The sequence below is a fragment of the Lygodium microphyllum genome, chromosome 12, assembly GCF_053477565.2.
Source record: "Lygodium microphyllum isolate KBCC chromosome 12, Lygodium_microphyllum_v1.1.10, whole genome shotgun sequence".
Taxonomy (NCBI): domain Eukaryota; kingdom Viridiplantae; phylum Streptophyta; class Polypodiopsida; order Schizaeales; family Lygodiaceae; genus Lygodium; species Lygodium microphyllum.
In genome coordinates this window covers 111,646,605-111,674,191 of record NC_141146.1, presented here as the reverse complement: position 1 = coordinate 111,674,191, position 27,587 = coordinate 111,646,605, and positions in this window count along the sequence as shown.

Genomic DNA, 27,587 nt, shown 5'->3' with positions numbered 1-27,587 from the left:
TTAAACTGAATCTTCAAAGAAGATATCTCTTCTCTCTGAGTCTCAATCATTTGGGTTTGTTGCTCCATCTACTTGAACAAAGCTGCAAGTGTGTCTTTAGCAGAGGCTAACTCTGATGTTGCCTTATGCAACTAGTCCTTGGATTGCATCAGTTCTTCATAAAAGGAAGCATACAGCTATTGAGCACAGGCTGTTCACTGAAAGTTCAATCGAACTCTAGATGTCTTTACAGAGGAATGGAATGGCATCTCCCGATACTAGATTATTCAGTGAAGGGACTGATATGTCCAAGGAACCCTCTCGATGTGTCCTGAACAAGTTGTTACATGTGAGGTAAGCAGGGAGGTCACTGCTAGATGTAGTAGGAATTGTGACTGAAGGAAGAATTGAAGGAGTTTTATCTACCACACGCTTCAAGAATTTTTGCTGAATGACCAGTGGAGGAGAGGAATCAAGATCCTCTATGTCAACAGGTTCTGACTCTTCTGAAGGTGGAGAGGGGGAGGTACTAGATCAGATGGAGGAGGTGGTAGCAGACCCTTCTTTAGGCCTGAGTATGTCAAGAAAGCATACAGGTAGGATCCATATGTGGTGTTTGTGACATTTCCCCTGGTTACTTTGACAAAATGTTGATCCATCTTTGTAAGCAAGTAAGTGCTCCAATCAATAGCCACTCCTTTTAACACCATCCTGGAAGCTGTGAAGAGCTCTTTGGACAAGTAACGGGATGGTGTTTTGGTAGGCATAAACCTGTCTTGGAGAAACTTGCAGACCAACTTCCACAGAGGATCAGTGATCATGGAAAAAGAGACTCCTGAAGTGTTGATCACTTTCTTGACATCTAGAATTTCCTTGGTCTGCTTCTGTAACAGCTTGAAAATCTCATCGTTGGAGGATAATTGTCTAGCTGTAACAAAGGGCTCTCCTTTGTAGGGAAGAGACAAAGCCTTCCCTAACCCTCGGGGTGTCAATATCATGGAAGCACCATGAACCAGTCCTGACTTCTTACTGTATGAGGCAAGGAACTCATCACACAAGGATGGATCATCTAGAATCAAGGGGAATGAAGCAACCACGAAAGTCGCAAGTTTGGCTTTCGCTATAGGCTCAAAAGCCAGTAGGAAAGAGTAATCCCTACTGACCAGCGGGACATACTGGATAGGAGGAGGAGCGTGAGGCGCCATTCAGATGGAAAACACACACACCACAACACAGACAGTCACAAAGAATGCCTGCAAAACAACCAAAGGGCTATCAAAAAGAAATCAATCAAAAAGAAGGACACACATACATAGACGTAACTAACCCATTTACCACCCCAAACAATACACATCCTAGAAAAAAATTCTGCATGACCTCTACATATATGCGACCGAAAACTTCATGCAGTGCAACAAATAGGCACTCAAAACCCCATAGCAGGCAAGAAAGAAAGAACTACACATCGTACCAGTAATCGTAACACATAGACAAATCATAATACCATAAAAATGTACCTCAAGACCGGACCATAACCTTGACCATCAGTTTCAACTAAAAGACTTTTACGCGCCCATCCCATGAAGCATGTTTATTAAAAGGGAAAAAAGCATGTTTATTAAAAGTGAGAGAAAAAAAGAAATTATTAATAATGGGTGACATTTTATTAGGTTATAAATCTTAATAAGAAAACGACGGTTCCTTCTTAAAACTTTAATTACAATTTATTAGGGTGAAACGGTGCTTTATCGAAACCTGGACTACGATTCCCAGACTGGGTCTCTAAATGCAAATTCATTAATTAAAAATTAATAGTGATGTGGAGTGCTTTTTTGCCAATGCGTGCTTTTTTGTGACGGCTGGTTCATTTTTATTACAAATTAAGGTACCTCTTAAGCACACGTAGCGCGTGCAAAGTGAACGGTTGATTGATTTTAAAATTATTAAATTGTGTGTTCAGTGCGAATGCGCGTGGAAAAGATGGGTGAAAAATAGTTTATTTTAGCAATTAATTGTGGTTAAGGGATAATGAATATGAATAAAGCTCACAAAATAAATACCTGGTAGGGGTGTGTATGCAATGGACTGAAGGCGCACGGAGTAGTCCCCTAAAAGCAATGAATCCAATCAAACAAAAACAAAGACCACTGCTTGAAAAAAATAAAGCACCTTAGTGTTTTCGTTTATTTTTATTTTATTTGTATGTTTTATTTTGTATTTTAGGTGTGCTTGTATTTTTTGTATATTTTTTTGTTTAGTTTATTTGTTTTTATTTTTTTATTTTTTTCTATTGTGTGTTTTTTAAAAATAATGAAATCAAGATATATAACACATGAATATATTATGAAGTGTAAGAATGAATTTTCAGCCATCTTGCAAGCGTCCATACTGTATGTTAATTCATCCATGATTTTCAGCTGATTTTTAGGATTTAAAATAAATTTTTATGATGTGTAGTATTAAAATTAGGATTTTTTTTGCTTCAAAGAATATTTTGCTGTTTATGGAAACTTTTTTTAATTAAGAAATTAGTGGAAAAAAGGACAGGGAGTTTGTGCAATTTTTTGGATTTTTTACTAATTTTTAATGAAATTTACTCATTTTTCATATAATTTTGAAGTGATTTTCAGATTTTTAATTTTTTTGCAATTTATTTATTTTAATTTCCACCTTTAAAATATTCCAAATAATTTTAGCAATATTGGTAAATTTTTAGAAATTTTTATGTATTTTTTTATTTTTAAATGAAATTTCAAAAATTTTATGTGTTTTTTGTTTCTTTTTATGTATTTTTATATATTTGTGGGTTGGAAAATACAAGGTGGTACCCGGGCTGTGTGTGAACAGCGACGGATGAGTGCGTGTGAATATCGGGTCTGCAATACTCCACCGCACGGACAAGTCGAAAGCGCGTCCTCGCACGTGAAAGCCCGCTAGCACACCCGCACTCAGCAGGAAAATAACGGAAGAGAAAAGGCAGGAACGGGGGCTAACTGAGTAGATTAGGAATATTAGGTTAGCTTAGTCTGATAAAGTCGATTAAGTTAATTTAGTTGAATAAATCAATTAAGTTAGTTAAATTAGGTTAGTGTGTTAAGGTAGGTCAGTCAGGTCAATTAAGTTTGGTTAATCTAGGTAGGTCAGTTAAGTTTGGGTAAGTCAGTTAAGTCTAGTCTGGTTAGTCTAGTCTAGTTAGGTCAAGTCTAACTAGGTTTGGTTAGTTAGTTTTGGTTAGTTAGGTCAAGTCTAACTAGGTTTGTTTAATTAGTGATAGTTAGTCTAGTCTAGTTAGGTCAAGTCTAGTTAGGTCAGTCTAACTAGGTTAACTAGGCTAGGGGTTTAAACTAACTAGAGTTAGAGGGGGCTAACTAACTGAGGTTAGTTTTGGGGGGGTTTAACTAATTGAGGTTAGTTTGGGGGGGTTTAACTAACTGAGGTTAGTTTTGGGGGGGGTTTAATTAACTGAGGTTAGTTTGGGGGGGTTTAACTAACTCAGGTTAGTTTGTAACTAAGGTTAGATTAATGACAAATTAAGGACTAACCTTTTTGGAAGGAGGAGGAGGAGGAGGGGGAGGAAGAGGAGGTGGCGGCTGAAGCACGGTGAGGAGGGGGAAAGAAGGGGAGGAAGAGGTGCTGCAGGTGGGGGTAGGAGGAGGGAGAGGTAGTAGGTGGTGGTGGAGGCGGATGGCGACGTGGCGGCAGGGCGACAGGCCGCGGGTGGCAGGTGACGGGCCACGGGCGGTAGGGGGACAGGCTGCAGGCGGAAGGCGACGGTGGGGCTCCACACGGCAAGCTCCAGGAGGTGCTGGGGCTCGTCAGGAGGCGCTAGGGGGGAAGAGAAGGAGGAGGAGAAGGAGAAGAATAAGAAAGAAGAGGAGGAGGAAGAGGAGGAAGAGGAGGAAAGAAGAGGAAGGGAAGGGGAGGAGGAAGAAGGAGGGAGGAGGAAAGAAGGGGAGGAAGAGGAGGCACGCACAAACGGCAACAGGTATATATATCGATTTTATTTTCTCTCTCTTTTTTGTGTTTTCTTTTTTTCTTTCTTTTTCTTTTCTTTTTCGTTTTTTTCCTTTTTTTTCCCCTTTTTTTTTCTTTCTTGGTTTTTTAATAGTGGTGTTGGTTTTTTTTTCTCTTCTTGGGTTCTTTCTTTTGGTTTTTTTTTCTTTGTTATTTTTTAATTTTGTTCTTTTCGTGCTTGGTTTTTTTTTCTACGCGGGTTATTTGTTTTTTTTTTCTTGTTGTTCGTTTGTTTTTTTCTCTCTCTCTTCTTGTTTTTTTTGTTTTTAATTATTATTATTAGTTTAGATGTGGTTGTTTTTATTTTTAGTTTTTTTTAAAGGGAAAATAGAAAAATAAAATAAAAAATGGAAAATAAAGGGGTAAGAAACACACCCCCAGCTCGTGCGCATGCGTGGGCAGGGGTAAAAAAATATTTGCAGTGACGGGGTCAAATAGGCAGGGACAGTGACGCACGAGCCACAGACGCCACGGGGGTGTCTCGAGGTGCGTAAAACCAAAAATAGGCACGTTCACATGCGAGGCGAGAAACACGGTCACACGGAAAAAAGGAAGAAAATTTAATAAAATCCAAATCGTTCGTCGGATCAAAAATCTGTAAAAATGAAAAATTTTCCGGAAGATGAGGGGAAAATGATGGAAACATGTAACACTGGGTCCTGGGAAAAATCAGGGTGTTCACATGGAAAAAACGCAAAAACAAGCCCGAAAACACATACGGGTATTAATATCGAAAAATCCGCGCATCGAAATGAAGTGTGGAAAGAAGGAAAATTATGCAAAATAAGATCTCAACAAGTGTATCATGATAAAACACAATTTCGATCAAGATAGGATGCATTCCCATGGAAAAAACCCAAAAAATAGACTAGAAAATTAATACGGGAAGAACCATGCACCGGAATAGAGGGCAGTAAAATGAAAAAATATCCAAAAGAAAGGGATTTATAGGGCTGGCACATCAAAACTTAGTTGGAAAGGAATTAGGAGGGGTTCATGTGGAAAAAACACGAAAATCACACCCGAAAACACTTGGAAAAATTAATAGCTAAAATCTGACAGTTAGAAGAGGGTGGAGAAAAAAGGAAAAAGTGGAGGAAAGGCTGGAACGACATGGCTGTCAAATTAAACTGGCATTTCGATGAAAATAGGATAGGTTCACATGGAAAAATGTGAAAAATAGGCACAAAAAAGGCACGAAACTCGTAAAAATTAATAACGGATGAACCATGCATTGGAATGACACGGAGTAAGAAGAAAAAATATCAGGGCGAATGGGTAGAACATGGTTGATAGATCAGATTAGGGTTCCGAAGCAATAAAGATGCGTTCACATGGAAAATCGTCCAGTTTACAGAAATTGTGTCAAAAATTAATAACTTATGAATCGTCTATCGGAACAGGGGTTGGTAAAAAGGAAAAATAGACAGTTCAAAGGGATGAACATGACTGTAAGATTGGATTGGGATTCCGATGAACATAGGATACAGTCACATGGAAAAATTGCAAAACAAAGAATAATGGCAAACAGTCAAGGAACAACCTCGGGGACAGGGTGAAATCAAATGGAAGGGTGGGGAAGGGACCCCATTAGGGTAAAATGAAGTCATGGCATAGATGCATGATCAAAACAGGGTATCTACATGGGGGTATACAACATAGACGCGCTGGGACGCGTCCCCACACTTAAGACCTTAGCAGGAAGGGTAAACCAAACTTCAAGGACCTAATACCACACAGCAGACCAATCACGACGTCCCCACACTTAAGACATGATCGGTACTAAGAAACAGAAGGTGTAGGGTTAGAAAAACTTGGCCCATATTGCCGAGGAGGAATGTCGACTATTGAGGTTGCGTCTGGTGTCATTGTGTCTACTGGAGGAGGTAACAAGGTATCTTCACAGCACTCGTCCAACGTCTATTGTGGCAGGGACCACGCAGCACCACCCAGGGAGATAGCTGGTTGAAGGAATCGCAGGAAATTTGTCGATGACGAGGGATATTGCACTTAACTCACGATCACTCAAATGGACTGAAAGAGCAGTCACTCACCCCATTACTAATATCACTCGAGAAAATAATGATGAAAACCCAGAGCTCACACCCGGTTTAGGAATTGACAAGGGGATGGTGCAGAGGGAGTATGCCAGGGTGCACAATTGATGGTGCCACAGTGCGTCTAACCCGTCTGGCATAGATGCAAGGAGGAAGGCCAGGGAGCCTTGTAGTGCAGTGTATAGAACAGAGTGACGTGTCCTGTGTTGATGGCAGAGACCCAACCTGTGGGTGCATAGGGAAACGGGAACGTACCTGACTCCAATGGTCGTAACGTCTCTCAATCCTCACCTCTCGATAATTGATTGAAGAAACACCAGTTACACTCAGCCCACCCTCTGTCTCATGCTCTGTTGAAATATATAAAGGGCAACCCATTCCTAAAACCCATTGATGTAATCCTCATTGTTGCTTCTTGTGCAGAGGTTGTATGTCTTGTGCGCAATTGATGGTGCAACAGTGCATCCCACCCGGTGCCAGCATACAGTGCAAGAAGGAAGGCCAGGGAGCCTTATAGTGCAGTGCCCATGAATAGATCGTGCTTTGTGCATTGAGAGGCCCATCCCATGTGTGCAACACTCCGTTCACACATCTTCACCTTTCATTTGATTTGAAGGGAAAGACTGGTTACTCACGCCACCCTTTGTCTCACTCTTTGATAGATACAGAGGGCAGCCTAGAATCACGTCCCCATCCTGTTAGGATGAAAGCTCACATTACTCAAGGGGTTGGTGATGAATATTATGTCTGCTGTTGTTGTCGTTAGGATCTTGAGAAGGAGGCATACCCAGGAAAGCAGCCTACAAGTCTCATACTTCAATGATTTGTAAGAAGAGTCATCTGTTAAGAAGGGCAGATGGATTGATATTGCAAAGACAGCGCACCAAGGGAGGTGGCTTCAAATTACTTGCCAGAAAGATTCTGCTCTGGTGACTCAGTTCTTCTGAACTACGGGGTGTTACCACCTTTTCCATAGTCAGCTTCCCGCCCACCAAGGGGGTTTCCACCTTTTCTTGGAATGAGGCCTGCTATGACAGGGAATTTCTTCCTTTTCTCCCATAACAGTTATGTTTGTTTTGTTTTTCTCTTCTTTTTCTTTTTCTTTTTTTTTCTTTTCTTTCTTTTTTTTTCTTTTTTTTTTTACATTAAGAAAGAGAATGGTAGAAATACCATATGTCAGGACCAACCTCGCCACCATTGTTGAATCAAACGAGAAGAGAACAATGTCGGGTTGAGATATTTCTACGAGGGGGTAGCAGAACAAGATCGCCTCATGAGGAAAATCATAAGGGCTATCAGAAGCACGACGAGAAGGACAGTGCAACGCCCAAAAGGGAAAGGGTAGGTCGACTGTGATTGTCAAGATCCCCAGGGAGGGAAGTACTTCTTCAGGCGATAGCCATTGATCAGGAAAGGATCATCAGAGGCATCAACGGTCTGCACCTGAACAGAGCCATTAGGATTGACAGCAAGTACCTTGTACGGGCCCATCCACCATTGTTGAAGCTTGCCAGGAAACTTGCCAAATCTCGAATCATAGGCTAGAACAAGATCACCTTCTTTGAACTCCTTGTGCTTGATGAAACTATCATGATAGGCCTTGTGTCACGCTTGAGTGGCTTCCATGCACTGTAGGGCCATCCACCGTATCTCATCCAAGCATTCCGAGTGTAGGAGACGGTGTTGAAGTGATTCATTATCTCCCAAGCATTCTTTAACTACCACTCGCAAAGATGGCAATTCCAGTTCAATAGGAAAGATGGCTTCTATACCATACACTAGCTGGAAAGGGGTCTGTGTCCTGTAGCTGCCTTATGGGAGGTTTTGTACGCCTAGAGGGCCTCTGTAAGTCGATCGTCCCAGTCGCAATGATGTGTGGCAATCGTTCTTGTCAGAATCGAGCAGAGGATGTGATTGGTGACTTCAACTTGGCCATTGGCTCTGGGGTAATAGGGAGTGGACATGAACATGGCTACACTGCTACCATCGTCCCACTTCAGAGCTTTAGCTTTACACCACTTTGTGACATAATCCATACATACTAAGATGTATTTGTTCTGCTTCCGTCTAATAGGTGGATCAATGGGACTTACAAAATCAATCCCCGCTTCTCGAACGGCTTTAGGGGAAGAATGGGTTGCAGTGGCATGGCACTTGTTTTGGTGGGTTTCCCCATTCGCTGACAAGGATCATATCTCTTACAGTAATCGTATTTATCCTTGTGGAGGGTTGGCCACCAGTATCCTGCTAATAGAGCCTTCCTGGCTGTCGCTTCTCCTACAAAGTGTCCACCACATGGTTCATCATGGCATGATTTCAATACTATGCTAATTTCATCCCCTGCAACACATCTTTGCAGCACTTCATCTTTGCCTCTCTTGTACACTGCACCGCCTAGTAAGGTGTAGGGGTCTGATTCTAGTAGAAACTTCTTCTTCTCACGGCTTGAGATGCCAGGAGGATACTGTTGAGTTGCCAAGAGGTTGGCTATGCCTGCATACCAGGGAGTAACTGTTTCAACTAGAAACAAAGAAGCATCAGGAAGGTCTGGATCATCCTGTTCCTCTTCTTCTGATTAAGGGATCCATGATAGATGATCAGCTAGGACATGAGAACGGCCATGCTTAGTGAACACTTAAAAATCAAAATCCTGGAATAGGATTAACCATCTCATCAGTTGTCCTTTAACATTTTCTTTGTTCATAGGAAGGACAGGGCTTCATGATCCACATAGAACTTGAAATGCATTGACAGTAGATAGTATCGAAACTTCTCCAGTGCCAACACCATTGCTAAGCATTCAAGCTCTGTCACTGTGTAGTTCCGTTCCCTATTAGTGACCTTCCGGCTTGCATAATATATTGGTTGATCTAATTTAGAGGGGCCCTTTTGACATAGGACAGCACCTAGCCGTTCGATTGATGCTTCTATGTACACATGGAAGTCCTTCGTCCAATTAGGAGGTTGTAAAATAGATGCTTGGATAAGGCACTATTTTAGGGCATTAAAGGCTTCTTCACAGTCATCAGTCCAAAGAAAATCCACATCTTTCCTTAGGAGCTTGTGTAGAGGGGCTGCCTTGATTGCAAAATGTGCAATAAATCTTCTGTAGTAGCCCATATGGCCAAGAAATCCTCTCAATTGCTTGAGTTTGGTGCTGTTAAAGCGGCAATCTTTTTAATCTTTGGTAGGTCTATTATAAGGGTCTGTTGCAAGCCCTTGTGGAGAGACAATATGGCCCCAACAGAACTCCTGAGGAGATGCCAAAGACACATTTGTCGGGGTTGAGAGAAATCCCATACTCGCGGCATCTGTTAAAACATTGCTCTAGGCGTCCCTAGTGCTCACGGATTAAGCTATAGACACAAAAGTCATCAAGATACACAATGAAATCATGCAAATGATTCTGGAAGGCAGCCATCATTACTTGTTGGAAGGTGGCAGGAGCATTACAGAGCCCAAATGGCATCACTCTATAGGCATAGGTCCCCCATTCTGTGGTGAAGGTTTTTTTGGATTGGTCCTCTTATGCAATTTGGACTTGGTTATATCCACTAAATCCATCCAAGAGGGAATACAGCTCATGGCCTGCCACTGTGTCCAATAGTTGGTCTGTAAAACGGATAGGAAAATGATCCTTCTTCGTCTTCGAATTAAGCTTTCAAAAATGGACACATATTCGAAGTTTCCCATTCTTCTAGGGTATTACCACAATGGGGGAAACCCATTCACTGTTAGCCATAGGATAAATGAACTCTGCTTCAAGAAGTTTCAATAATTTAGCCTTCACGAGAGTAGAGTAATTAGGATTCATTCGCCTTTGTCTTTGCCTTACACGTTTGGCATCAGGCTCTAGGTCAATATGATGTTGACATACTGTGGGATCAATCCCCTTTAGGTCTTTGTACGACCAAGCAAACACATCTAAGTTCTCTTTTAGTAGATCTTGCAGGACCACTAATTCTTCTTCTAGAAGATTGAGACCCACTTTCAGGTGATGCTCAGTACCGTCAGTATCCAAGAACGTTATTTATCTTTCACCTTCCACTTCGCAGATAAATGTCCCACGGATTGCTTCTGGATAGAGGTCTAACTCTTTCAAAACAGTAGTATTCTCGTATGATGTCTATCTAGAACTAGTGTCCTCCTTCTGAACAGATGACTCCTTTGTCTGTTTAGGTTGCTGGAAGGGTATCAGAGCTTTATTTGCTTCTCTGTGAGTGGTAATTTCTTTTGGACTTAGGGATTCATCTTTCGAAGATGCGTCCAAGAATGTCACATAGCACGGACCTGCCAAAGGCCGGAGCTCTAAGGGCTTTGGCTTTTGTTGGTGGTAGGGGGCATCATCATCATCTTTTCTATGTACTGAACGGTCAGGCAACAGGAGCCACTGGTAAACTTAATTTTTATGCTTTTAATCCCTTGCTAATACAGATTCTGCATACTTTGTGGTCCATTGGCCAACCCAAATGGAACCATGGTCATTCCATCCAACACCCTGAGATCTTCGGCCTCTGAGGTCTCTGTAGGGACATCAACAAGATCATCCTCTATCAGAGGGAATTCTCCATCTGCACTTTCATATCATGCTTTATTTTCTTCCTCATCATTTTCATTCTCTTCCTTTGGAGGCTCTGTCTCTGCTTCTGTAGAGGCTCTATAAGAGAAGAACAGATCTTTTACCTCTGCATCTGCTTCTGCTTCTATCACAGCTTCTGACTCTGCTTCTGCCTCTGGCTTTGGCTCTGGCTCTGTATTTGTTACTGTCTCTGTATCCACTCTGTCTCTGTTATGTTTCTGCTCTATATCTGCTCTGCCTTTGTACTGTCTCTGCTCTGTAACTGTATTGTCTCTGCTCTGTCTCTGCGAGACTGTCATGTAACAGGGAGAACAATATATCCATGCTTCTATTTCATTGTCAGAGATGATTTCAAAAGTTAATTCTAGTTGAGGCAGGAGGTATTCACCCATGGACAAGGATTTTGCTTCCCTTGGTAGTTGGCTTACAGTGCCCGCTGTTAGGGACTGTGCCTCTGTTTTCTTAGGAAAGATCTGCTGAATAACCTCTTCATCTCCTGATGTACCATCTATTACCTCATTGGAGGAGTCAGTTATGACTTCAATGGATGTGGATCCATTGCCTTTTTGTGATCCATATAGCTTTAACACCGCTTTGTTGGGTCCTTTGCCTAGGGTTAGGATTCCTTCGAACCAGTCTGTCCTGGCTCTTGCTTAAAAAAGCCAAGGTCTTCCCAACAGCAGAGGGTATGAGGTTCCATAAGAATTTTGTTTGACCACTAGATATGTCAGCCAATAGTCTCTTCTTGCTAGGGTTGTTTTTATGTATGGGAGGATGCCCAACGGCTTGACTCTGCTTTGGCCTGCCAATCTGATAAGCCACTGTGTAGGTTGAAGTCCTTGCAACCCTAGGTCCTTCATTGTCACATCCGTCATTATGTTTACTGATGAGCCTCCATCAATCAATGCATCTGAAATAAAGCATCCTTCTATCCATACATTAATCTCTGGGGTTTCAGGATCTAGGAAGGCATTAGCCATATCTACTTCCTTTACAAGCTCCGGGGCCTTATTGACCTTGGTCACTGTTGAAGGAGCGATTCTTAGTCCACGTCTTCTTGTCAAGATGCTTTTGAATTTCTTTCAGTAGCTGGGAGACAGCATCAGCAACAACTATCAAAATGTTAAGTTTTATTTAAAAGTGTCTAGGTCTTTGACTAAGTCATAATCTTTGATAGGATCCACAGGTTTCTCCAGCCTGCTGGGGAATGGGGCTACACCCATTTCCATCTTTCCTTTTTCTTATAGTAATTGCAGCATCGGCACTTCTTCTGTCTCTAGAAGTGCTCCTATATCAACTATCTCCTAGGCCTCTGGTCGTGTCTCTGCGACTGTCTTTGTAACTCTCTGTGGTACTACAGTACTCTATACTGCACTGTTCTGTTCTGTACTGCTCTGTCCCTCTGTTGTTGGTAGGTTGAACTTCACAATCTTGGAAGGAGAGTTATTTTCGTTCTGAACAACTATTTTCTTTTTCTTGGTGTGCGTAACAGCGGCAACTTCCAACTCTACCAAATTGGAGGCAGGCTCTTGTACCTTCTATTGGCTATCAGTGGCATTGGCCTTTACAGGGGCTGGACTTGGACAATCCTTTGCAGTGTGGCCTTCTCCTTTGCATCTACTGCATAAGGGCTTGTAATCCATAGATCGTCTAGGGTTTGGACAATTCGGGGAGATATGTCCTTTTCTCCATACCTATAACATTCCACTTCTTATCTCTGACCACCACCAGACTGTCGTCCTCTGTAACTTTGAGAGGAAAACCTCCTTGGACTGAAATTAGGACCAAACTCCCTAGGCTTTGGTCCAATATCCTGTGTTGTCATTTTGAGTTCTAGTAAATTGAATCTTGCATTTTCATCCTTCTGTCTTCGTTCATGAATCTCTTTCAAAGAGCAAATATCCTCTATATGATTGTTCCGCAAACAGTAGGAATAGAAGGCTCCAGGAATGGTTGGTTTTCAGGTATATTTAATTGCTAAATGTCCTGCTTGATGACACTTTCCACACCATGTATTAGAGCGTATCACATCTCTTCCCACTTCCACGAGTGGATATATTGGCGGTATTCACCTTCAGCATCTGTAGCTGCTCCGTAATCACATCCAAAAGCTCTTTCTTGATACTTGCAACTGAGTTGGATAAGTAGTCCTTCATATTTTCACCTCCTAAAGTGCTTATAGTGGGATTTTGGGAAGCTTCTGTAATTACTGCATACACTGGTTGGATTGATCCAAAGGGTCCTCTATTCTGGCTCTGATTCAGAGCTCCTGTTGAGACTTGGGGTTGTTGATTCCAGTTGGTAGGGTTCCACTATTGTTGAGTTGCCATTGGAGGAGCTGTTTGAGGCCACTGTTGCTGTGGTTGAACCATCATTTGAGGCACTGTCGTCTGGGTGACCATAGTGGATTAGGTGCATTATACTATGGCACTATTTGCATCTGCAAATAGGGATAGGGAACTATCCCTGAGACTGCATTTGGTGGGTATACCATTCCAGGCATGGGAGGAGATAAGAGTCCTCTTCCTGGAGTCATTGACAGGCTTGCTTCAACTTCGTCATACAATCTTGCACCTTTCACTGCAGCTTGTAGATTGACTGGTCTTCTCAATTCCACGAACTTGCAAACTTCTGGTTGTAGGCCCCTGAGAAACACTCCTTTCTAGATACCTTCGTCCAAATGATGGTTAGTCCATCTCTTCAGGATGGATTCCATTCGCAAGACATAAGCTTCTACTCTTTCTCTAGAAGACTGACTTAGGTTCATGAACTCCTCTCGCACCTGCTCTTCAAAACCTTCACGCCTGAACTTAATGTGGAAGGCCAACTTCAGATCGTCCCATGTGCCAAAAGTTCATGTTGCTTGTCTCTCATACCACTGAAACTCCGCACCCTTGAAAGTGGCGGGGAATATTGCTAACCAATGCTCACGGATTCTGGCATTGTTAGCCACACATGCTACCATGAACTCTGCTACATGAAGATCACGGTCTTCATTGTACTCTCCCTTAAAAATTGGAAATGGGAATATATTTGTTGGCCTTTCATCAATATTTCGAGGACGAATTTGACTAGGAAGGGGACCTTGAGTCGCCATGGGGACTTTTGTAAATAGTGCTTTTAGGGCGTCAAAGGAGGCTTCTGCTGCAAGCTCGTTCTCAGCTTTGATTTTTTCCTTCTCTCTTCTCACGTACCTCTAGACTCATTCTAACGCTTGCCTCTTTATTGTGTCATTTATCAGGGGGTTGGCTTCAACCAGTTGATCTGGACTCAACAGGATAGTATCAGAGAGGGCTTCAGTCTCTGATGGATTCTCTGGCCAACATCTCCTCTACTTCCTTCTTTTCAACATCTCTAAATTCAGCTTTCAAACCACTATAGAGGGGAAGATATTCTGTTCTGAAAGTATCAAAACTCATTCTTCTTAGGATTGTTGTTGTGTCATTATAATAATACCAGCTTCCGAGAGTTTCAATAGTGTATGTTGTGAAAAACACTTTGTCTACTAACTTCCAGTGGGTTGCTAATTGGACAAATAGAAGGTTATCAGTGCACCAAGCATTCCACGTATCTTGCTGTTGAGCATCCACGAACAGATTCCAACTCTTTTCCTTCTTGTCTTTGTGAACCTCCACAGACCACGACTCCTGAAGCTTCTTCACAATCTCCCACTTGATGATGTCTGGAAACTTCTCAATGAATGCCACATCTTCCATGAATAGTCATTCTCTATGTTTCTACTCTTCAGTTTGTTCCCAAGCAGTTTGCCACCAAGATGCAAGTTTCTGCTGCTTCAACAGGAAGAGGAAACAGTCCACCACATAAAGCATGCATCATGATGGTGATATATTTCGGCCATTGTGGAATGAACTTCTTGTGGAAAGTGGCTTTAGTAATGAGAATCTCCAACTCTTTAGTGGAAGAAGGAACTTTGCAAACATCCATTGAATTCTCCTCTTCTTGACAATGCCATTTCCTTCATTTTCAGCCTCTTTTGATGCTTGTTGATGGCAAATTTCCCTGGCCGTGCACCAAAAACATGGAGCCCCAAGAGGAACACCAAGGAAAAGGGAATTCTCTTACAAGAAAATCTATCTTGTAACATCAACAAGCTTTTATTTCATTCTTTCGATCATCAAAACAAAGAAAACAGCAAATCTTCACGCAACATCATAGTAAATATCTCCCACGGATTTGATAGAATCAACCATATTCTTCAACATCTTCATAGAATCCTTCAATAGAACAATGAACACAAAGGAATACACCATCTTTTGAATGGAAATCAATCACATAGTATTCATCTTCAATGTCTTCATAGTTCTCTCTCTCAATCTCTCATATACAGTTACACTGTTTTGATAGAATTGACTATCTCTAGCTCTCTCTCTCTCTCTCTCTCTCTCAATAGTACATCATATCCTCACTACAATACTCTCATAATAACTCTCAATAATCCTTATTAGGTCATGGATGCACCTCCCAAGAGGTATGTCTGATATTATGAAGAGCCACTACACTATCTTTTTCACAGCTCACTACTGTCACTATCACTTAGTCTTCTCTTCAGTCTTCATCAGCTACTTCTTCCACTTGTTTTAGCTCTTTGTACTTAGATTCATCCTTTCCAAAGGTTAGAAAACTTTCCGAAATAATACTTACAGAAGGTCTACAAAACAGTACAGTATAGTACTAGAGCAGCTATAGTACAATTACAGAGCAGAGACAGAGGCTCTATAGAGGGTCTACAAAGGGTTACAAAAGGTCATTAGAACCTCATAACTCATACTCAAACCATTCCATACTATAAAAAACTATTCAATAAGCTTCCAAAAGATCTCAATATTCATGAATCATCAATCCACGCTTCATACAGAAGAAAGTCAGAACAAAACATAAGCTAAACACAAGGTATACAGAACCAATCAGAACCTCAACAGAACCTATCAGAACATTACAAAGCTTCATATCTCCACTGAGAATCATCATGAACTTCCAAAGCATAATTAATATCATCCCCAAATACTTCCATTAACAACCATACATCACTCTAAATCCATCAAAAATCAATCATTCAGCCCTAAAAAACAACAAAAATTAGTAAAAAATTCAGTCTTTTTCCACTCTCAACAAGTCTCGTATTCTCCTCGAAACAGTATGCAATCATTGATACATGCATGGATGATGTTGTAGTCTCCATGCCAAGCTTTCGTAAAACATGTCATGCATCATCACGAGACTCAGGCATGGTATTTGCAAGTGGTAATATATAATACTTCAGTAACCTGAAAAAAAATCATAAAACACCTTGAAAAAGCACAAATATTTTTAATGATAGTGCCAAAAAGAAATCAATGAAGTGTACGTACAAGGTATCTGATCAACTCGGTCACACTCACATTGCTTTTGCTTGCACACTTAGGAGTGCAAGCAGTGTCTTCAAGCAAGATACTCGGTACCCATCATATAATGGTATGGATACTTTCACTCTCAGCAGATCACAAGTCTCGACATCCATGGGCATCAATGCATCGATCATTGCCTGTATCTCAAGCTCCAAGGTTGTAGGTAAGTCTCGAAGGCTTCCTGTCTCCTCTGGTATTGACGGTATAGATTGGGTAGTATCTTCCAAGTGGTGGATTGGCTTAGGCACTCCATCCATCGAATGCCCACGAACTCTTCTAACTGGCCGCAAAGGATGCACTCCTCCTTGGGACGAGACATCACCTCACTGGATAGAAAATTTGCCAGTCACACCAAATCTTTTTGTATATGGTATTAAATTAGCTTGCGAATACAATGCATGATTGATATAAACCTTTCTTACCATTTGCTCAAAATCTAAGATCGCGTGATCGATGATCTCAGATTGCGAAGCGTCATATGTGTCCTATAGACAATCGACGTTTTCGTCTGATTGCCAGCTTACATTGAGAGCAAGGACATGGGACACACTGATTAAGATACGCCTCGCGATCTTGAATATTACGACCTTCATCATTTTTCTTGTCTACATTATAATAAATAATTTATTTTTGTTATCATTCTTATTTTCTTTCTTAAATTGTTTGAGAAGGGATTTCTTCTCTTGTAACTTAGCAAAAATTAACATATGCAAAGTCTCCACCCACCCACAAATTAACGTATGTTGGAGTGTTTCCCATCTTGTGGTATTGCACCGGACCTCGCCACCACTCTCTCTTTGTTTTTTATCCATTCATTCTCTCCTCTCCTTCCATCTCTCTCTCTTTTTCTCTTTCTTTATTATGTTGTATGTTTATTTCCTCTCTCTTGTTCCTTCTTCCTTTTTCTCTTCCTCTCCCTTTCTCATTTTCTTTAACAAAACATATCTCTCTCTCTACTACCAATTTTCTTTAACAAAACATCTCTCTCTCTCTACCTCTACCACTACCACTACCACTACCACTACAATAAATAAGAAAAGAAGAAAAAATAACAACAACAACAACAACCACTACTACTACTACAAACAAGAAAAGAAGAAAAAACTATTACTACTACCACTACTACAACAACAACAACAACACTAAATAAGAAAACTAAGCAACAATAAACAAGAAAATAAAAAAAAAATATTACTACAACAATAACAAACAAGAAAACCACCACCACTACTACTACCATGACTATGATGACTACGACTACAACTATGACTACGACAAACCACTACCACTACCACTACCGCTATAATAAACAAGAAAAGAAGAAGAAGAAGAAAAAAGAACAACAACAACAACTACTACTACTACAATAACAATAAACAAGAAAAGAAGAAAAAACTACTACTACTACTACTACTACAAACAAGAAAACTACTATTACTACTACTAGTACTACTACTACAATTACGACTATGACCACGACTACGACTACCACAACAACTCTCTCTCTCTACTACTAATACTAGCACTACCACTACCACTACAATAAACAAGAATAGAAGAAAAATCAACAACAACAACAACTACTACTACAACAACAACAACAACAACAACAAACAAGAAAAGAAGAAAAAATTACTACTACTACCACTACTACAATTACAACAACAATAAACAAGAAAACCACCACCACTACTACTACTACTTCTACAACCAGGACTACGACGACTATGACTACAACTACGACTACCACAACAACAAACCACTACCACTACAATAAACAAGAAAAGAAGAAAAAACAACAACAACAATAACAACAACTACTACTACTACTACAATAACAACAAACAAGAAAAGAAGAAAAAACTACTACTACTACAACAACAACAACAAACAAGAAAACTAAACAACAATAAACAAGAAAAGAAGAAAAAAAAAACTACTACTACTACAACAACAAACAAGAAAACTACTATTACTACTACTAGTACTACTACTACAATCACGACTATGATTACTATGACCACGACTACGACTACCACAACAATAACAAACTAGAAGAGAAGAAATTAAACAATAACTACTACTATCACTACCACTACCACCACTACTACTACGACTACCACAACAACAACAAACAAGAAAATAAGAAATTAAACTACCACTACCACTACCACTACCACTACTATGACAACCACAAAAACAACAAAAAAAGAAAATAAGAAATTAAACAACAACTACCGCTACCGCTACCGCTACCACTACCACTACCACTACCACTACCACTACCACTACCACTACCACTACCACTACCACTACCACTACCACTACCACTACCACTACTACTACTACTACTACCACAACAACAACAAATAATAAAAAAAGAAAAGAAGAAATAAAACAACAACAACAATAACAACATCTCCCTCCCTTCTCTCTCTCTCTCTCTCTCTCCCCCTCTCTCTCTTTTCCTATTATGTTTAATGTTTTCTCCCTCTCTCTCTCGTTCCTTCTTTCCTTTTCTCTCTTCCTCTCCCTCTCTCATTTCCTCTCCCTCTCTCAATACACATGATTTTTAACAAAAATAAGTAAAAGAAAAAGAGAAAAAATAAAAAGAAAGCAAGAAGGAGCAATGCACTCACCGTAAAGGCCCGAGGATGGATTTAGCAGCTCCTCTTCGCCCTCCGTACACTTCCTCCTCTTCTTTGCGAATGGCGACGACTGCGGTGAGAAGCTTTCCTCCTCCCTCTTTCTCTTTTTCTCTCCCTCTCCCTCTCAAATGCAAGATGGAGTTCGCTCTCCCTTTCACTCTCTCTTTCATTTGTTTGCGCAAAATAACACGCTTGGGTTTCAGCCCGCGTTTTTTCGTCTGAGCATCGTCGCTATTTGTGTAACAGCAACGTAAATAGCGACGCCACTATTTTGCGTCGGAAAGTGCCATCGCTATGCCTCCGTATCCTTGTAGTGTTAGTATGATTGCTAACACTACTAAGAATGATGCCACTTTACCTTCCATGCTGGAAGTTATACCTGCAAATACAATAATTTCTCTTGAGGTCAAGGGAGTAGAAAGAACATTCAATTTTCTTGAGATAGTTAAAAAGAAGGGAAAGAAGGAAGAATTTGGATTTCAAATGTTTGAAAAATTCTTTCCATTTGGTCTAACAACACAATTTCCTATTCTCATTGATAGGTGATATGAGGCACCTCCTTTGTATGCTTATAGGTCACTATATTGGGATTATGTAGAGAAGGCAACCACATCTTTCATAAAGAATCTTATGATCCAACAACAGTAGTATATCTTACTCCTTTTGTGCAAGACAACAATGAGAAGAGACCCATGCATCATTATGACATGGATGCTAATAAGTTGGACACTTATAGTTATTGGATTATATAAAGGCTTCACTCAATTCATGTAGCAAATATATATATTCAGAGTAATACTACACATTGTCTAGCAACCAAGCATCTATACACCATGAGCAATGCTAAAATATTAGTTTGTTGTCTTTTTGAAATGTGCATTGAGCTTTCATAAATGACAAATATGGAATCACATAATGTTATGAAGAGTGCCCCTTATGTTGAGCAACTTCAACAATTAAGAGATCAGTTGCCAGCATTTGGATCATTACAAGATATAGGCCTTATACTGACGTTAAAAGCGATGAAAATGTAAATATTTTTTTTTTCCCATCGTCGCAAAAAGTGTCGTTATTGGCGATGCCATAGAACAGTCGGTATTAGAGTTGGTATTAGCGTCGTTATTTATGTCAGTATCAGCGTCGGATTTGCGATGCTGATACGGACGCCAATAACGATGATGATATCGACGCTCTATGATGCTAATAACGACGCCAATAATGACGCATGTAGTAAATTTGCGACGCTAATAGCGACGGTAGCGAGAAAAAGAAAATTTTGTGGTAGGGCAGCTATAACAGTGTGTGCTTTATTTGGGCCATACAAAATAGTTTCTACATTGTGTACAATGCTCGTATAAACAAAAACAAAGTATACTAAAATCATAACACTAATACATGAAATAAATACATGATCGCATAATGAAAGCGATTGGTACAATCATGACAAGATATCACTACTACATAGAAAATGTCTACACAGATCAGGTGACCAAAAAAGAAAGGTGTGTGAGCTCTAGGGATCCAAGGGCGAGCTACATATCCTCGCCATCCGAAAGCTCGTTCGCCACAAAGGAGCATCGAATGGACTCTGCAAAAAAAGAAACAACACATTAATCGAACATACAATAATGCATTTTAATTAAATATGGTAACTATAGACAAGAAAGATGAGTGACTTACAGGGCTGCCGCGTCTATACAATCGGTCGATCAATGTAGTGAGACCGTGCCTCTCTGCATATCGAATCTCAAGGCCGGTCAGATCGCGATTTGTAATGGAGTGCTGCAAAGAAAATAAAATACTAACTGTTAAAAACATGATTGTCAGTACAAATGGTATTGCAAAAAAATAAGCAAGCAAAACAAAAGAAAAACTTACAAAGTCCTCCAGATATGTCCTATGGCCACCATTCCTAAGATGATGGACCACTCCGGCCTCTAGTCGTGTCCTTGCCGCCTCGCGCTGTTGACTCCAACATCCTGGAGAATCTGTAGCCTCCTCCCTCAGTCAACGCCAGTCGTCCGCATCTAGCCACTCGGGCTTTGTAGCCCTACTCTCGAGTGCCTTTTTGCGTGCGTCTGATCATATGTGTGACATATATGCATGCATGCAGTCCATCATCTAGCCCGTAGGAAATCTATTTGCTGAGGCTGGAATCAGAAACTCCTCATGCAAGGATGCTACTATGTAGTCCTTTCTCCTCTCCGATACGTTTTTCCAATGATCTAAGACGTTGTGCCGAAAAACTTGTTGGCACAACTCTCTCATGCGAGCCATCACCCTCCTCCCCTCATCATTCATGATGATGGCTCCTGACCTATCATCGACAAGATAGGCATATCCCCCTGAGGTATGCCTAAGATGGGTCCTCTCCCACCTGCGTTCACGCTCTTGGGCATATCCAGGAGACCCTTGTGCATCCGGTGTATCAACCGGGGTAATATCTGTCGGGAATAGACATCCCCACAGTTGTGACAAATCCTAGAGGTGATGCAACTCCAGTAGAATGATGAGACGGAGACACCACATCCGTGCCTCCATAGCATCCACCTGAGCCATGCTCCCTGGAACTGCCACGAGAGTGCGGAGTCACACCTATATCCCGTGCTGGCTCACTGCCTCCATATCTCTACAGCATCCCCCTAACCCGAAAGCACTCCCTTCCTCTGGCCCAAGTCTGGAGCGTCGACCTCGTCTACTCGAAGCTGAAGCATCCAATCGCACCGAAGTAGATCTAGCAGAGCGGCCTGACGATGCCCGAGATAGCTCCTGGTCTACCATGTCTCTGAATCTCACGATCTAATCTAGAGACATGCGCATGAAGATATCCTGTAACTCCTCATCCCTCATCCCTCGACTCATCCTGAAAATGTCACCTAGACAGACAAAAAATGATGTTAGCATAATCAATTTAAATCATACAAAGCATGGTAATATAAATCCTAAAAAATGATCTCACTTAAAATATATATCTTATGTACCCTTATAAGCGATTAGTCAACGAATTGAGTAAGTGGATGCTCCAAGCATGAAGTATCCTATGGTCCCATGTCAATCTCCTTGATACAACTCTGCATACACTGGAAGGTCGATAGGCATGTCACCACAAAAGGATGAGTCCACCTCGTTCTCAAAGAATTCTTGGACTCCTGTATTTCCATCATTGTTAGCTGATGCTGGCTCCAGGCTTTTGGTGGCCTCCACCCCTTGAAATATCGACCCCTCTATTTGCATATTGTCCTCATTTATACTCAAAATATCACTTTGATCATATACTCTCGCACTTTGGGGAGCTGAAGGTATAGCATACCACCATCGAGGTTGTCGAGGGTTTGGATAGAAGATTACCTGTTCACAAACATGTATAGGAGAGATTAAACTATTATGACATGTACCATGTCGTAATACAATTAACAAACAGATGAGTTCATGCACCTGTTCACAGTGGGCCGGCAACACAAAGGTGTTGCACAAATCCGTCCATTTTTTTTCGAAATCTATTTTGAGAAATCCATATGGATCTCGTCAAACAGTTGCTCCAGCTCCTTCAAGTACCACTTTGAAGCACTGCACATTGAATTTTATCATGGAGAAGCTATGGTAATCCATCGTAACAATACTTTGCAAGTTTCCAAAATACTCAATCTCATCTATAACCATGTTTGGATCCATTGCTCGTCGCCGACTCTCTTGCTCGAACCTTGCCATGATACCACAGTCCATTGTGGAGCACACTTTGTCAATACGCTCCACGTTGTCAAAGAGTTTACTATCCATGATATAAATCATGGGATTCTTATGAACTCAGAAGAGTCTCACTCAGAATTATATGAGATATTTTCAGGCATTGTTATCCAATATCTACCTTAGTTATACAAGTTCTTTTGTATTTAGCATATAACTTGCAGATATACCATGTACATTTATGAAAAATAAGTCTATGGGAACCTGAAACTTGGACATTTGGAAGTAATTGATAGTCTGCTGGATAAATCACATTAATTTAGGTACAAAAATATGGACAAAAACCCAAAAATGTTGCCAAAAACTGTCAAAAGTCCACTAGGTCCACACGGGACCAAAAGTAACTGACTAAGGTGACCAGCAGGTGACCTAGGCTGGTCAAAAAGTGACCAGGGTTGGAGTAGAGAGCAGCCCGCGTTTTTTGGCACAAAATGCGGGCTGCTCTGCCTGAGGGAAACTGGGAGGAAGCTGGAGCTGAGATGCATGGAATGGAGCATGCAAATTGAAGATTAACAGTCCAACAACTGAAGATGATAACTTGGTGAGAGCTCCACTTCTCTACCTCTTTGGTCTGACAAAAATGCATGCTAAAATTGTCTATAAAAGAGGGGAAATCTGAGAGAAGAGTATTCAACCTGCTCTTATGCATGACTTCTCTCATCTTCTCTACCTTATTCTTGGTCCAATGAAGCCCGACTTGTGCCCAAGTACTTGAGTGACTTTGGGGCAAGCAAAGGGTGAGGATATTGAAGACTTATAGACTGTTATGGGCTGGAATAACCAGTCATAAACAGGGCAGCCCACTAATTTGATCCATTTTTATGAGCAAACATGGGTTTTTTATGATTGTAATAGAGGAAAATGACCTCTTTTCTTCAGGACATTGTTCATAGATGATCAAGAGTGCTTCTTCTTGAGTTTATGCACTCATTTTGAATATGTTTATGGGCTGGAATTTTCTGTTTTAAAATAGGGCTGAAGCTAAAATTATTCATTTTCAATCCATTTCATGCATCTTCGGCCCAAATCTTGGATGTATTTTATTCTAGCATCAATATACTTGTCCCAAAGGCTTGAAATCCATCTTTGTACATGTAATAAATGCCATTAGAGCTTGCATTTGACATTCATAAATGAATTGGAAATCTGAAAATATCCTTTATGAAATGATGTATGTATCCTGAAGCATTTGATGTATTCAAGTTAGTCTTATCCCTCCTGTTCATGTATGCTAAGTACAAAGTGAGAAGTCTTGAATTCCTCTTCCGTACCTAAATTATTTCTAATTCCTGAATCTTATTAAAACCCAATCCATTTTTCCTTTCTGAATCTTGAATCCCAAACCCTTCTTCAGCACTAAAAGCCCCGGTGGTAGACCTTCAACTCTTAACGCGACGATAGTGGTGAACCCGACGTGAAGGTCCGCTGCAGAAGAAGAAGTCCAATGGGAGAATCATCAAGCTCGGGAGGAGATGTTTTGCAACAGTTGGTTCATCTAATGCAAGAGAGCCAACAACAACAACTACAATTTCAGCAATAGTTGCAAATGCAACAACAATGAAGACAAGAAGAAGAACTATTGATGCTGCTGTCATTAAGGCCTTAGAAGCAGTTGGGCATGAGCTCAAGCAATTTAATGGGCAAAATGTGTCCTCTTTTATCCGTCTCTACATTGACAAGATGGTCTTCTTTGGAGTTTCTCAACATGCCTAGAGCTGTTACCTTGCCCGCGTGGCTGTGCATGGCCTCCAGGACCGAATTCATGGTCTTTCCCAAAAAGATGCTGGATGGACTGTGTTCAAGAAGGCTCTTCGAGAAGAATTTTTCCTTGAAGATTCTAGCCTTATGACAAAGAAAATCTTCACCAAATGGGTTGAAAGGCCCAATAAGGGTCTAACTACTACTGTTCTTCATCGAGAGTTTGAAAGAAAATTTGCCCAACTAGATCCTGATGACCAACAAGGTATGGAAAGTCAAAAGATTGAGTTATTTTTAAAAGCTGCAGATTCTTCTCTTCAGGAGAAATTGATTGATCGACTTGAAGACCTTGACTCTGAGTCGGGACTAAAGACTGCTTGGAGTGATGTCACTGAAGTAGTTAATATGATTGCTCGAAGAGAGCGATTGCACCTAAGATGGGGTTCAACCCCTGTAACAACTGATTCTATGAAGGAGCCTGTTCCAGCCTCTCGACCTCCTGTCTCTATGGCCGAGCAACCAAGAAATTCTGTTGTTCCTTCTCCAAAGAAGGATGTCATGGATGAGTTAATTAAAAGCATGCGGGATCTCCATCTTAATTTAATAGAAATTAATTCTAAAGTAGAAAGGCTTGATGTTAAAGTAGAAGAAAGGGGTCGGTCATCCGCCTAAAGACCTGCACGAGAAGGCTTTAAAAGACGGTGCATTTGGTGTGATAGCCTTCAGCATGACAAGAGGGAGTGTGGAGCATTCCGTGAAGCCGAAGCACAAAATTTAGTCTTTGGAAGGATGGAGAAATTCATGCAACCGAAACCAGACTTCCTCTTGAGCCAAACTTCGGTAACGGCGGCATGAAGAAAAGATTGGAGGATTTGGCAACAAGAATAGCCTATGCAGCTGTTGATGCTGCAACTTATGGGTTGCAAATTGAGCCGACTAATGAAATTGTTAAAGCATGTAAAACTAATGCAAAATCTAAAGTGTGGACGCAGGCCTTGGAACGCATGGAGCAAGAGAAGGCAAGTAAGGACGATTTAACGACTGCCAGCCAATGTATTCGAGGAAGAACCGGATGGTCCGAGCCTGTGGATTCATTTTCAACTTTTTCCCGGCTAGTTGAAATTAATAATCAAGAAGCCATGATAGAAGAAAAGAGAAGAAGAGAGGAAGATGTTGCAGGTCCTTCTTCTTCAGGACCGACTAAACGCATAACAAGAAGCAAACCAGACCAACAGAAGGCTGCTGAAAATCCGCCACCACCAGAATTTGACATGGGAGATGCCCCTCAAACAAAGAAGACAGAAGGAAAAAGAAAAAGCAAACATCCTAGTTACAAGTTGCAGTCAGACATAGAGACCGCAACGGATCTTAAACGGATCCTAGAAGAAAGGATTCTTGGAAGTAGAATTGAATTTACATTAGGTGAAATTCTCGGTATTGCAAAACGAGGATTTCATGATGTAATAATTGATGTAATTAAATGAAAAAGACAATATGTTGGTGAGGAAACTGAAGAATCTGTACACGCTTTTTTGCAAGTACTTCATGTGTATTTGTAGGATGAAGAAAAGCTGAAAACTCAAGGGATTCGTTTGGAGGCAATAAAAGAATTGATTGCAGCCATAGAAGCCAAAGATGAAGACATTTACAAAGCAGAAGCTGAAGAAGCCATAATGGTGGAAACTTCTGAATCTAAAGTGCAGCCCATGCAAAAGAAAGAGACTTTTCTTCACAACATGCAGAAAGAAAGTGAAACTCACTTTATTCCAAGTAGTCACTATTCCCGTACCCATTGGGCAAGGGCGACTATTGAAACTGCACTGAAAAACAAATTTTCATACAGATGTTAAAGAACCATGGTAAAGCCTTTTCATTTCAGCCGCATGAAATCGGCTGTGTGGATCCAAGCATTGTGGCTCCAATGGTAATTTTTACGGTCCCACATGTGCCTTGGAATCTTAAACCAATTCCGGTTTCAAGGGCTCATTTGCCTAAGTTATTGGAACTTTTAAATGAAAAGATAAAAATGAGAATATTGGAGCCATCTTCAGCTCCATATTCCAACCGATGGTTTACCATACCTAAGAAGAATGGATCTTTACGATTCATTCAAGATTTGCAACCCATTAATAAAGTCACTATTAGAAATGTTGGATCAGGACCAATTGTGGATGAATTTGTTGAAGGTTTTGTAGGAAGGGCAATCTATTCCATGGGAGACTTATATTCAGGCTACGACCAATTTCAGCTTGCTTTGGAAAGCCGTGACATTACTACAATGAAGACACCCCTTGGCCTAGTCCGCATGTGTACTCTAGCTCAGGGGGCTACGAATTCAGTAGCTCACATGATGAATGCCATGCATAAAGTATTGAGGGATTATATTCCTCAATTAACTCTTCCTTTCCTTGATGATGTTCCAATCAAAGGATGTGAAGTTCATGAGAATACTGAAGAACTCAATGAACTTGGATGTCAAAAGTTTGTTTTTGATCATACTAATGATTGTGCTCAAATCCTGTCTAAATTAGAAGAAGTTCATCTTACTCTTTCAGGAGCTAAATCTGTTTTTGGAGTTGAAGAAGTCCTTGTGGTCGGTCATATGTGTGGACCATATGGCCGAAAGCCTTCTCCATCGAAGATAAATGCAATCAGCAAGATGCAAGAAGAATGTACAAATGTTTCAGAAGTGAGAAGATTTCTTGGTGCATGTGTCTTCTACCTTATTTGGATACCACATTTTGCTCACGTTGCTGAAAGTCTTTACCAGCTCCTAAGAAAGGGCCAAAGGTTTCTATGGACAAAAGAACACACTCAAGCTATTCGAAAACTCAAGAAAATGCTGACTTCGGCTCCCACTTTAAAGAGGGCAAACTACTCTAATGGACAGCCCATTATACTCACAGTGGACACAAGTCTTATTGGAATAGGATGGGCAGTTGGTCAAGACATTCTTGAAGGCAATAGATATGTGATCCTCTTTGGAGCAAAGGTTCTTAATGAACGACAAAGAAGGTATACTCAAATTAAAAGAGAGCTTTGGGGAGTAGTAAATGCATTAAAATGTGACAGGGAGTACTTCACGGGTGCACATGTTATAGTTGAGACAGATTGCCTTCCACTCTTGGGCATGATAGCCAACTGTTCCACTCCTGACATAGCCATGCTAAGATGGATAGCCTATATTAAATCCTTAAATCCTGATTTGAAACATATTGCAGGTAAAGAAAATCCAGTTGCTGACATGCTTTCACGTGCCAAATATATGGATGAAGAAGAAATGATGGATGAAGAAGAATCAGAGTTTATAAATGAAGCTGTTAATGCAGGTACAACAAAAAGTACAGCAAGAACAACAGGTTCAGCTGATAATATAACTTTTACATCAGCCAGGATGGATGAATCAACTAAAGAAGGACAATGGATAGCTAGTAAACAACATATTCCATGTTTTGTTATGGTT